Source organism: Centrocercus urophasianus, unplaced genomic scaffold (assembly GCF_019232065.1).
Source record: "Centrocercus urophasianus isolate 14NV4802_14NV808 unplaced genomic scaffold, USGS_Curo_1.0 seq_14, whole genome shotgun sequence".
Taxonomy (NCBI): Eukaryota; Metazoa; Chordata; class Aves; order Galliformes; family Phasianidae; genus Centrocercus; species Centrocercus urophasianus.
In genome coordinates, this window is record NW_024884586.1 from 39549155 (window position 1) to 39563444 (window position 14290).

Here is a 14290-nt window from a genome sequence, read left to right on the forward strand (position 1 = left end):
TTCATATTCAGCAGCAAAATACAGATTTTGATTTCAGAAGTTTCAGAGTAATATTTTTTACAATTTCCTTACAGCTTGACAGCAAGCACTTTCATACGTGAGTAAATCCACTTGGGATTTGTTCCAAAGCAGCATTTACAAGTTGTCATTACCTTCTCACGTGATCCTATTGACAAAAGCAAACTGAAGAGCTCCTTCTGATCTGTTTGCAACAAGACACAAAGTAGCAGAATATTCTGCACTGGTCGAAGTAAGCTACTTCAAGCTCTACCAGGTCCAGACCTACATGTGTACTCATCCGTCCCTTACATCCTTCCAAGACAGTCACAGTTAGTGACTTGAAGGACAGTTGCTGTCTGGATAGAGGATGGGATCCCTATAGCTCAACAGACCAGAAAAACCTCTCTTCCTAATGCTGCTAGAGTCACCCAAATTGTCTTTAGGGCTCCAGTCAAAGTTTTTATTATTATTTTTTTTTTAATTAAAACATTTCTTTGTTTTTCATGCAATGGCTGCAACTAAAGTCCAACCTTCCAGTCTTTACTGAGAATATGCTGGCAATGCCAACTCACAATCCAGCCTCCTTTTCCATACCTGCTGCCCTTCACATTAGTGTTGAGACAACCAAGGGGACAACAAACACTCTTTGGATGGATCAGACAGGAAATCAAAATAACACGTTTTGCAGACTAGTCAACTGGAGCTGTTCTCCCACAGCAGTTCAGCTAGAACTCTGTAAACACAACTGTACCTGAACAGCTACAGGCAGCAGCTCTCTTGCAGAGAACAGAACAAGCAGGAGGAATTTTGGGTGAGTCAACAAGAAATGTTGTTAAACGTCAGATCTCAGGCCATAGCTGTTCCAGCCAGGAAAATCTGAATCCAGGATCTGGCCATCACAAGATTTGGAACAGAATTTAGTGTCTGTGCCTTCTCCCTGGAAAGGGATTTTGCTTTAAAACAGCACCACTCAGCATATTCTATTTTTTGTTCTCATGACATGCAGGGACTCTGACATTAAGAACTAATCTGGAAAATCCAAGATTTTATTACCTCCATTGGTACATGGCTAAAATTATGACAGTATAGAGCAAGACACTTTAGGTCTCTTGTATTCCTTAAATCAACAAAACGGACATCAGTTAAAGGAAGTTATTACACACAAGATAATTAAATCCACTTCCAAACACCATTCACTTGACCTGTCACCTTTCCATCCTTATTTTACAGCCTCTAAACATCTGTCAACAAAAAGGAGACAAATTTGCATACAAGAAAAATAAAGCTGATCTTGTTTTACTTTAGTATCTTATTCCATATTATTTAAGACAACAAAGAAAGCATTTGCTTTATTAGAAGACATAAGAGGAGGCTCTATCTTCAGTTTCTATTGGAATTGCTATATTGCTCTCTCTCTGCCTTCAGCACTGGATTGTTATCACTACAAACCATTCAGCCTTAAGCTGATCCAATTTAATATCCTGAAACCTCACAAAAACCAAGAGAATTTTTTTCCCCTCCAGGAAGGATTTCAGACACCTCACTGGTACTCTACATTCTTGTAGGAGTGCTTCAGTGGCCCAGACTTTAATATTACAAGTATTCTTGCTTATAAGAACAGCTTTCTGTCTATCACTCAGCTTCACCATGGTATTAACAATAGAAATGTGAACAAATCATTGCTAAGATTGGAAGAACAGAGATAACTGATCTAGTGCAAGATAACTGGAAGAGAGAATAAACTAAGAAAACTAATTGTGTAAATTAACTCAGTTGCAAGCTTCGAGAAAGAAGACACAATCATCTCAGATACGCAAACCCCCACAGAAAGCATCACTGAAGTGAACTGCCCAGGGAGACTGAAGTGCCACCAGCAGAAACTATTAAAGCTGATCTAGTAAATATGCTTCACTGGAAGAGCAACAGCTCAAGAAAACGTGCACAACAGCTACTTTCTCTGAACATTTCTGCTCACTGAATTCAAATGAAGGTCAGGAAAGCTGCTTTTTCCTCCAGACACACTTCCTTTCAAATAGCTTTTCAAACCATGCAAAGGATTTGACATACACATGCATCTGCAATTGCATGGCCACATCTGGGTTCAGCTACTGATTAATTATAGCAGTGCTTTCCTTCATATATCAGATTGATAGAGGGGTGAGAAGCATCCTTCTGGAATACACAAATATTGACCTGCCTTTTATTGATTAAAGAAATATTTCTTAAGCATTGTTTGTCACCCATTAGTTAGCAGCCAAAAGTAGAAGGATAAGTGAATTGTGCCCAAACTGAAGTTAGTGCTAGAAACCCTTCATTTGAAATGCAGCTACCTTTTTAACATCTCAGTCATTGCAGATGTCTAGTAGAATCCATTGTTGAATGCAGCCTACAGTCAATGCATGGTTGTAAACTGTCTTTCTGTCCCTTATGTATCACATCCCAAATATGACTGCACAGGCTACCAACTGCTAACGTATATTGGGATTTTCTTTTGTCATTGCCAAAGCTGTTCACTTTGTCAGCAAGGCCAAGTCTGAAGGTTCTGTCATAGTTGTTGACATGTTTGGGGGATATTTCTAAATCAGAGGTTCAGATTTATGTTTTTTAAATCAGCATGAAATCTACAACATTTTTTAAAATCAACACCAGTGTCATCTAGAATATGCCATCAGTACAAAGAGGAGGAGCAAGAGCATTTTCCTCCACATACCTCAGAAGCAGCTGATACCTGCCAGGTATCCTCAGCCTTGTTGAGAGATAGCAAATGACACAGGTCTTCCATGCTTGGAAGGAACATGCAGTAGATTTTTTATTTTTTTTTATTTTTATTTTTATTTTTTAAGTTTGTCATGGCTGCCAAAGAGACTGGTGTTGCAAAGTTCAAGTGAATGCAGAAAGAGAATCATAATGGTGTTTAGACAGATATCATCTAGGAAGACAACTGTGCACTCCATTTTTCAGACTAGTCTCCTTTTCAATTCATTTCTGCCTGTCACATAAAGCAGAAGTTATCAGAAACATACTAGGTATGGAATAAAGGAATCCCCATTAACCATGTCCCTCAGTGCCACATTCACACAGTTCTTGAACACCACCAGGGGCAGTGACTCTACCACCTTCCTGGACAGCTTGCGATAATGCCTCACCCCTCTAAGAACAATTTTTTTCTTAATATCCAACCTGAACTTCTCCTGGCACAAATTAAGGCCTTTACCTCTCAACTTACTGCTAGTTACTTGGGAAAAAGAACCTGACCCCCACATCACTACAACCTCCCACTATTCCCAATCATAAAAACTAATTTCCTCTAGCAGCATAGGATCAGACCTGCTGCACTGAACTTGCTATTGGAAGAGCACCTCCCCAGACTAGGTTTTTTACTTGATTTCATGGTTTATTCTTCCACATCCCCACAGAATATGTACGATGACTGGGAAAAAGAGATCAGACCTCCAATTTCGGTTACAAAGAAAAAAAACACACACAGCACACACACCAAACCGATTTCTTAATTAAATGAAGAGAATATGCCTGAGAAAGTGATACCTTCCAGGAGAGAGTGTCAACATTTTAAAATGTTGTCACTTGTAAAGATTTCCCTTATTCCTACCAAAACACTGACAATCTGGTTTACAACTACCATTCAGGTCCCTTACATAGCTTAAAAAACTAAACACTTCCAGATGCCCACTGATACACACTTTGTGTCTAAATGCCCATTTCCTGCAACAGCTGGTACAACAAGCTATACTTTATTTTTGCCTTACAGAGAAGTCATCACACCAGACGAGAAGATTTGTACAGTTAGGGGAAAATGATCGTATTTTAATAATACTGAAAGATCCTTGAAAAAAAAGAGTATACTGCAGCCCTAGCTGTTGTCAGACCACATCTCTCAGTCACAGCTCCAACTCTGCTAGAACAGACAGCAGCTAAAGTGGGAAATACAATAACTCAGAATGAAGTTATCTTCTTGAAAGAGGATACTGAGGAATTCACTCACAGTGCCTTTTAGTCTATATAACAGCAGTACTGATTATTTATTTTGCTTTAAGTCAAGATTGAAATGTGTGACACCTCAGACAATAAAACATGCTTTATTACAACTACTCTCAATTCCAGCATTTTTTAAGCTAGTAAGGGTATCATCCCTAAGCATTCTAGAATCAGCTCAAAGCAGCTAAAGGATGATTCTGATTTTAGGCCAAGTAGTCTAAGTTCTCTACTGTTTTACAAAGCCCCAAGTAAAACTAAATACCATTCAGGGTCATACCCATAAGACTGGAGGGGAAGTCCAGAAATCACCAGACAATCCTCTCTTTTTTTTTGTCCCCCCACGAACTATGAGATATACCTGCCCCTACAGCAATGAATGCTTTCCACAAAAACAGGAGGTCACCAGTGCTTCACTTGCTTTTGGATTAGAAAGATTTCCCTGACATCCAGCCTAGACCTCCCTTGCTGCAATTTACATCTGTGACTTTTTGATAACCTAAAATAGGGAAAAACCTCCCATGCCTTTTTAAAGCCTCCTTTACTTACTTGAAGGCTCAGGCATCTCTTTTTCTTCTGGTTGGGTTTGGTTGTTGTTCCCACTCCATCCCCAGTTGAACTACTGACTAAGTGTAAATATAAATGGGATTTTTATTCAGCCAGATCATGCTTTCCTTGCTTGTTTATAAACAGAACGCAAGACACTGTCTGAATCTTTATAGTCAAAATATTGGACTGGACCATACGGCTGTTTCTACCTGCAAGATGTTACAGAAAGAATCTGCAAGATGTAATAGAAGAAAATAAAGTTAGTCCAATACTGTAGATTTTTAAAGTATGGCCCTATTAAAAAAGCCACACAGCAATTCACAGGCAAAGAAGATCTCACTGGCATTCAGGAGGGTTTTGACTTGCTGAGCCCTTCCTCCTTACCCCAACAAAGACAGCTATCTCTCAGCCAGAAATAAATGTAAAAAGGCTGAGCAAGCTAACAAGTAAGTTTCAAGTATGATATTTCAGTTCGGATTGCTGATACTACTCTTACAGAGTTCAGTGGATGATGGTGGCATTTCCTTGGTTTAGACTCATTGGAAACAAACAAAAAAAAATTAAGCAGTATTTCCCTTATCCAGTATCAAAGCTTTTTTTCTCCCCCGAATTAATAAGTACAACATGTATTTCACTTACAAAACTATCTCAGTATCCTGCAGATATCAGCAGACCTGATATTTCTGTGTTTGTTCCCTAGGTTACCAGTTAAAGTTATCGCTTAAGTTCTTAGGAAATATTAATTATAGCTACTAAAAAATAGAAATTTGTGAAATAGGGAAGTTTAGACAATCGCATGCAGAGACTGTAGTCATGCTTATTTCTTCTGAGGCTCTTTCTCATACAATGGTTAAAAGATCTCAACTTTTGAGCTCAGTAAAAACAAGAGCAAGACATTACAACAGTGAATCTTATAAAGGCAAAAACAAAGAAACTATTCTTCTCATCCTTATTCCTTGAACTATCAGCAAAAACAGTTTTACAGTTTCCAGATCTTTCTACAGTTCAGGCAGTTATCTTACACATATTTAAGTCTACATATTTTTCCTCATTGCAACTGACCGTCAAGGTAATAAGTCTTCTTGACTTCATTAAATGAGAAGAAAAAGACCAGAAAGAAGTGGGTGAAATGCGGGAAAGTTTCAAAAGTGGGGGAAAAAAAAAAAAAAAAAAAAAAAAAAAGCAGCTAAAAATAAAGGTCACCTATTATTTTAAAAACCCAATTTTTCACTTAGATGCTCAAATAGAATGGAACATAAAAGGAGGGTCTGATTTTCAACCTAAGTGCAAATCTTCCAAATAGGGGCTTGTATTCCTTCTTCAAATTCATTTCTGCTTTAAAAACTAATTTGGCAGAAACAGTGTGTCCTTTCAGTTTATACACCACTACTGAATACTGCATTTCCTTCACATTCAAGAATTCTCATCACAACCTTCAAAAAACTTATTCCCAATTGTAAAGAATGCTAAGCCAAGAAAGAGAAATCTGACAGGACAGAGAAATAAGACAGGACAGACAAAGAGGTTGTAGCTACTTTTCTCAATAACTTTGGAAACCCGACCTATAGTAACACCCTTGAAGATGTATATACCATTCTATTTCTGAGTAGAAAAACGACAGCTTTTATCCTCATAAGAATTTTCAGCTCATCAGCATGGTAAAAATTGAATAAAGAAAATTAATAATGGAACAGCTTGTTCTTATTAATGATGTTCATCAGCATAGGATAACAGAAAACTGATCTTTCCAAATCAAGGTTTGGTGACAGAGGAAGTTGTTAGCATAATTTCTGCAAGAATTCTAAAAGAAAAGTTCTAGAAGCTGTTTAACAATCTTATGCAACACCATTCAAATGACACCAAAAAGGAACAGTATGTCACAAAGTTGCTTAAAGTTGGCTGGCAGAACTGCAGTATTATTGGTAATGATAAATCTCCATTGGGCATTTATACTTCTACTGATGTTTCTTATAAACTTCCAGGTCACTGAGAGAAGAAAAAACCCTCTTGCTGATATATTTGTGGAAACGGATGAAAAGGGATATCTAGACTGTTTTGTGGTTTGTTTTTTTTATTTTTTTAAATACATTTTTCTTACAAACTGAGCCAGAAAAACTTATTTGCTTACAGCGGCCACAGGTTTAAAAAAAAAAAAAAAAAAAAAAAAGGAAGAAACTTTTGCCTACATAATGACAAAAGACTTGGGAGGGACCGTAAGAAGTTGTAAGCAACAAATTCAGGCAAACTCCCTTTTTAATGTAATTTTTGAATGTATAATTATGAGATTGCTAAGAAAAAAAAATGGAATAGAACTGGACCTCTTTTCCTAAGAGGGATTCTTGTCTAGTTCTCACAGTAGATGGGGAAAACAACATGTTGGAGGGGAGTTTGAAAAGATCATGAGTTCAGATATTGGAAACCTGACATAAAGGTCTAGCTTTCTGCCTTTTCAAATGAAAGGACGAGAAATAAACGTACTACAGAATAAAGGTACCTACATAGAGAACAAAACTTCAGTGAAGGCTTCTCCAATGTAGTAAACAAATTCCAGTGCTTGGAATACATGAGTACACTGAACAAATGATAAGGAAGGTAAGCAGTCAGGCATCAGAAAAACTTACCAAAGATTCTAGTAAATACTGTCATTTTTCAAATTGTCAGAATTTCACAAAATGACAGAAGTCTGTTAAAAATAGTCTGAAGGTCAGCTGGCCCAACATCAAAGCTCAATGAGATTGCTCAGGGCCCTGCCAGGCTGCATTTTAAGTATTTCCAAAGATGCAGCCTTTGCAACAACAGATTGGAACTTTCCTTATTGTATTTCATATCTTTTGTTTCTTATCTTTGCTGCTTACTGAGAAGAGTTTCAGCTTCTTATTTTCTACCATCTGCTACACAGTTCAATATTGCAAGTATTTCCCTTCAACTTTCTCCAGCCTGAAATAAAATCCACCTCTCCCAGCCTCTGCATGTATGTCACTTACTTCAGCTCTCTGATAATTTCAGTGATCCTGCTTTGGAACCCTTTCAACCTGTAAGTCTCTCATCTGAGAGGGTAGAAGTGGGTTGAAGTACTTCACCCTAGAAATGCTGGGTAGAGAATAACTGCATTCCTTAATCTGCTGGCTATGCTCATGCTAACAACCCAGTATGCTGAAAGATCTCACCCTTGAATGGACACAACACTGATTCATGTTCACTGATTCACTAGAGCCATTGAGATCTTTTCTTGCCCAGACTGTCTGCTGCATTGAGGCAAGGAGTTGTTAAACTACAGATGCAGTACTTCACACTTCGTTGAAAGTTGATTTCTCAGACAACTTCTCCAGCCTGCTTAGTTCTCTCTGAATGGCAGCCCTGAAGTTTAGCCATGAGCTGTTCCCTCCAATTTAGTGTTGGCATGCATTCTTTCCCATCATTCAGGTTGCTGATGAAGAAACTGAATAGAGAAGGAGCATTACTCATAATTGATTGCCAGGTTTTTGTTGTTTTAAGTGCCGCTGCTCCATTCTGAACCCAAGGATACATCCAATGTTCCATACAGCATGTAGCCCACAGTTCTTAGTCATACCTCCCCAGTTTACTTTCAAGAACAAGAAGATTGCATCAAAAGCCTTGCTAAGTCAAGGTAAACAAGTTCCACTACTTTTCCTTATCCACTCAGCCTGTTGCTATTTCATAAGAATAGGCAATCCAGATGATCAGAAATTACTTGCTTTTAGTACCTCAACACTGATGCTTTCTAAACACCTCTTTGTGTTTCATGAGCTTCTATAAGGACTTCTTCCATAGCATCTGCAGGACTAACATGAGGCTAAACAGCCTGAAGTTTGTGTTTCTGTCTATGCATGCAAAGGCAACTCGTACTTTATTTTCGGGAATTAATTGACAAGTAAAAACCCCACAACATTATAAATAAACCATTCATGGAAAGGCAAGAGACACATGTTTCATCTACTAGAATTAAAGAATATTTGACAAATTACTTTTCCATGAACTGAGTACAGATTTCTACGGGGAAAAAAGACAATCAAAAAATATACCAACTTGGTTTACTCCCATGTGAACAGTATGTCTTTGATGTCCTAACTCTATTACATCAGTCTTATTCTTAAACCAGCTCGGTCATGTAGATATTTGTAACAGATACATTAAAGAATGGCTGCAGTACAAACGTAAAGACATTACAAGAATCAACAGAGCAACAGTTAAAGTCACGTCCAGCAATATTAAAAATTAATAATCATAAAACTGGTAAACACTGAAGAATGCACAGCTCATACCAAGTTCATGGCAGAGATGACTCATTAGCTGAAGGCTCATGTTCTAGTAACAGAGCTATGACAAGTTAATAGCCTGGTATTGGTGCCATTTCTCTTCTTGTTATTCAAAGCAGAACAAAGACTGCAGCCAGAATCACAGAATTGTAGGGGTTGGAAGGGACCTCTGGGGATTACCTAGCCCAACATCTCTGCTAAAGCATATTCCCTACAGTAGGCAGCAGCAGAAAATACCCAAGTGGATTTGAGTATCTCCAGAAAAAGGAAACTCCTCAACCCCCCTGGGCAGCTTATTCCAGTGCTCTGTAACCCTTAAAGAAGTTCTTCCTCCTATCAGTATGCAACTTTCTGTGTTCCAGTCTGTATCCATTGCCCCTTGTTCTGTTGCTGCTCACACCACCGAAAAGAACCTGGCCCCATTTATTTGACTCCTGCAGTTTAGACATTTATAAACAGTGACAAGATCCCCTCCCAGCCTTCTCCAGGCTGATCAGACCTACATGTCTCAGCCTTTCCTCACAAGGGACATGCTCCAGGCCCCTCACCTTCTTTATGGTCCTCTGCTGGACCTTCTCTAGATCTCAAAGAGATATCAAAAATGAGAAGACAAAGGAAATCAGGCAGAGATCAAATCTTAACTTCTGAAGGGTAAAACAAACTGAACTCTGAGATGAAAAAATCATTCCACAATAGCAATTGGTTGCCATGGCTACATAAATGCATGTTCAAAAACTGATTATCATCAATCTGAAGGGAACTGGAAGATGCAGCAGAGATTCAGTAGCCAGAGTTCCACATCCCATATGAGACAATTCCAGCATACACAGCTAGGTTTTCATGAATATGAAAGGATGGAGTTAACTAATCTAGGAAAAACAATGATCTTCTCCTTCTTTACAATCTCACACCGAGTTTTGTTACAACTCAATGGTTTTCTGTCCTTTTCTGCACCTCACTCAGGAATAAGTGCCCAATAAAGGAATTCAAACATGTGAAGCAGTAGTCCCTGCAATAACAATTAGAAACAATCAGCACTCAGAAAAAGCAGATGGAATCACACTTATTGCAGGTTGTGGCAGGAATTAGTCACAGCCAGCCATTTGTCCCTATAATAAGGTTAGAATAGGTAAAACTGCAATGCTATCTGGAGCTATCACTCTTAGATTTAATTACTTTAATTACTGTGATCATCAAGTTTTTCCTATCCATATCTTTAGCTTGGATTTGACTGAATGATGGCAGCTGCATCTGTTTAACAGGCATTCTGGGTTGCAAATGCACACAGCCAACAGTATCCTAGGCTACATTAAAAGAAACATGGCCAGCAGGGTGAAGGAGGTGATTATCCTCTCTCTCTGCTGCGCTCTCATGAAACCCACCCAAAATACTGCACTCATAGGGCTGATCAACAAAGACCCACTGGAACAGGCGAAACCACCTCACAGTTTAATGCATGGCAATGAAGTTCAGAAGTTTGGTCTGATCAAGAGACAAGATGGGATTAAGCTATCCATTTGTCAACTTTCAGCATGATATTTAAGTCTCAGGAAAGGGGAAAATATTTTCCTGCCAATCAGTGTTTCCTCTACCTCCAAGCAAACACTATTGTATTTCACAGCTCTCAGGTTCCTAATTAATTCCATGTATTCAAAACAACTTGTGGTGGAAAATCTGTTACCAGGAATCTGGCAAAGTGATGCTAGAAGACAACACACGTAACGATGTACAAACCTAACAACAAAAGCAAACAAGAACAAGTATAAGGACACATAGAAAGTTTTACAAAAACAAACTGCCCAGTAATTTACTGTGTGTACTACTAATACATCAACTAAACTTCCCTTTCATGTACATTATCATGTGTGGATCTGAATAGCTATGAGGACTGTTGTGGAGATTTGTATTATCTCACTAGGGCTGTCGTTCACCAAATCAGGGAGGTCAGTACAGTCTTCATATAAATCACAGAAGATTCAAACATATGTAGAATACATTGTTCCTTGAGGTATATGGCTGGTTTTGACTGAAAATCCATTAGCTCTTAAAATACAAGCAGTTTAAGCTCATAGGAAATAGACTCTCTTCTACCCCTCAACTTCTTCAGGGAAAGCAGGCTTCAAGATCAACAAAAAGCTATTAAGTCAATACTCAGTGAAAGAGAAAAGTCAGGTATCATTGCAGGAATGGATTTACATAATGACCACTTAACTGAGTTGCAAAATAAGACATTTGACATCTAGCTCCTTCTGAGGGCAATATTATCATCTTTATTAGTGCAGCCAAGTTATGGTCCACATCAAAGAAAAAGCAGGACCAAGAATTTCATTTACAATGATGGTTCCTCTAATGAGAGATGTCACACACACAGGTTTAAAAAAAAAAATTGCTTCTGCTTCATACAGATGGACATTCTCATCCCAGTAGTGCTACCTGCTACAGCCCACATGGAAAGGAAAAGCAGAGTCCCTTGCTTTCTTCATTTACTCCATTATCATTTGCTTGGTATCATTAAATGCAGATTCAAACCCAGGCTATTCAGCTGAGAGTAGTTTTACTGCTAAGATAACACCCCAGCATTCAAGCCCTTCTACGGTTTTCTGTAGAGGTAGGTTGAAATCACTTCTACTACTTCCAAAGATGAACGCTGCCCTTCTCACAGAGCTGAAGAGGTATGGTTCTGACTGTATCCTTTAAAATACCACACTCAGCAAAACCAGTTTTCAAACAAGAGATTGTGTGAGTTTTCCCCTTATTTCTACAACTAACATTGCTTCTCTGTCAATATTTTATCTGTAGCTAACCTTCATCTTATTAGAAGATTCTCAAACCTCACTCCCTTACAACTACTCAGTAGCTCACACAGCTTCTAAATGCTGACAAATCAATAACCTTTATGATACAAGAAAGACACAAGAACTTCGCTACAGGGAAAAAGCCATTTCTACATGAACAAGAGAAATAAAGTTTTAAAATAAGCACACATTCTATGAAAAGTCAGAAATACAGAGGAGACCAAAAGAAAAAGAGTTCTTATTCCAGAAAAATGCAGCTAACCAAAAGGGGTGAATACTTCCACCAAAATACAAACAAAACAACTACTGCTCAGTGATTACACAAAAATCTCACTAACGATGAAGAACAGTCCAGATACAATTTATCTTAGAGCATCAGATATAGACAAGGGTAAGGAAATAAAGCATAACAAGATAAAGAAGATAGCTAAGTCTCTCTAGTTATTATTTTAGTCATTAAGTCTTGGGTAAGACAGGAAGTTTTTACAGGAAGCAAATACACATACATAGCTGCAAGAAAAAAATTGTTCTAAGATCCTGACCTACATGCACACATAACTTTTAATATTCCCTGAAAGCAATGGAAGACCTGAGCATAGTTTCTCCCACCTGCCTGAAAAAGGACACAAGTCCTCCATTCTAAGGAATTCCTGATCAAGTACCAGTAACCAAAGCTGTAATTCCTTAACAGAAACAGAGAATTACTGCCCTCTTCCAAACCCTAGGATACAAAGACAACCAAACTGTTAGCAGTATAGCCAGAAATAGAGAAAAAACACTCTTAGAAAAGGGCAACAAATAAGCAGTAAAGTCACTAAGCAAGACTTCCTCTCAGAGAAAGCACTTATAATAGGCCTAAATAACAAATTAACAAATTTTCTCATCATATTCATTTACTCACCATTTGTTGTTTAAGTTAGTGAAGGGAACATTCAGCTATCCTCTCTTCCAATTTCCTAGCAAAATGCTAACCAAGCAATAATGCTCACAGGTAACCAAGTTCAAGCTGATTAGAGCTTTCACAATTACAAGTTATGACTCTCAGCTGTGGCCTGTTGCAGCCTTTCAGTTACCCTCTGGAAAACAAGAAAATGGTGGGATAGGAAAGGAGAAATCTTCATCATCTGAGTTCGTGCTGTTCCAACTTTATGTTAAGACACTTGAAGATTTCACATTTTATCTCCTTAACAGCTGCAGACAAAGCCCCACTCATGTTCTTATCACTTCCTCACACCCAGTCACGATTCTTCCTTTGCAGAGCTTAGCCCCACTGAAGCCCTTGAAAAGAACAAGAGTATTTGTTTCCCCTTTCAGAAGTAAGTGTTGGTAGCCAACGAGCTACCAGCAGCACCTGCTTCAGCCTCATGGAGAGGGTAGAATTCCCCACACCTGCTCCTCAAAAGGCCACCTGCATTCTCCAGGTTTAGCAGAGTAGATCTCTCCACAGCTGGGGTTCATTATGCTGCTACAAATGAGCTTGCCAAATCCTTCTTATGAGCAAATAAAAGATATTTTAAAAACAAAGCAGGAGTTTGCAGTACTACAGTTGCAAGAGTAAGTTAAAGCTATGTTCAAGGAAAAAAGAATACGGAAGAAACTCTGAAGTATGGTTCTAAAATTTTTATTCAAGACTTAGAAGTTAAAACTTGATGAGGAATTCAGGATGAAGACCTTGAGACCTTGGAAGATTTGAGTTTGGGGATTTTATGATCAAGCTAAAACTATTTCAAGGGAAACGCAGAGCAGAAGACATGGCTAATAAGAAAGCATGACTCAACTTTCAGCAGTAAAGAAAGAAAATGTATTACTTGTATTAGAACAGCTTTGGAAAAAAGAAAAGGGAAATAAATGGAAATCAAAGCATTTAGTCCTGCTGGAAGAAGTATGGGTGTTATTCTAAAACAATAAATGAAGAAGTGGAGAGTGGGGGCCAAATACTTTGACAGATAAAATCGATCACAAAATAGACCACATAGGCTATAATTAGCTGTGAGTTTTTTTCTTAAATCATTTACTTTCAGAATTAGTTATATGTGTGAAACACAGGGAGCAGACTGTTCTCTGTTAATTTTTCCTCTGAATGAAGATGTATTCTTTGTATGAAATTCTGCAACCATGGCTGCCATTTCAGGCTTCAGTTTAATTATATAAATAGAAGAAAAACAGCTATGCCTCTAACAAACACAGAAAAATCAGCTCTGCTGTGATCTCAAATTCAGAATAAAAGTCACTGTCAAAGGAAAAAGACTCTTCTCTCTGTGTATGACTGTTTTCTACAGACGTTTCTTCCAAAGTTTAGGAGAAATTCTGGTAACCCTTAAAACTTTAAATGGTACTTGGAATTTCTGTTCCTAGCTAACTGAGTACAAATAGAGATTTCTGCTGAGGAAGAGCAATGCTTTTTGTTTTTGAGAAATATAAACACTAAATTTCTTCCCATGAGAAAGAAGAATGTAAGATTACAAATGTTATTTTCAGTTTTAAAGATTTGAATCTTGCAAGAAACTAGCTTGTTTAGCTCTTGGTTAAGTCTATCAGCAGTTAAAAATAAAATACACCATCACCTGAAATCAGGATTGAGGTTGTATGTGTGTACGCTCACACATTTACATGTTTGAGGCTCTTTGCAAACAAACATGGCTGTTTCATACACACTCTGTGGGACGTCATTACTTC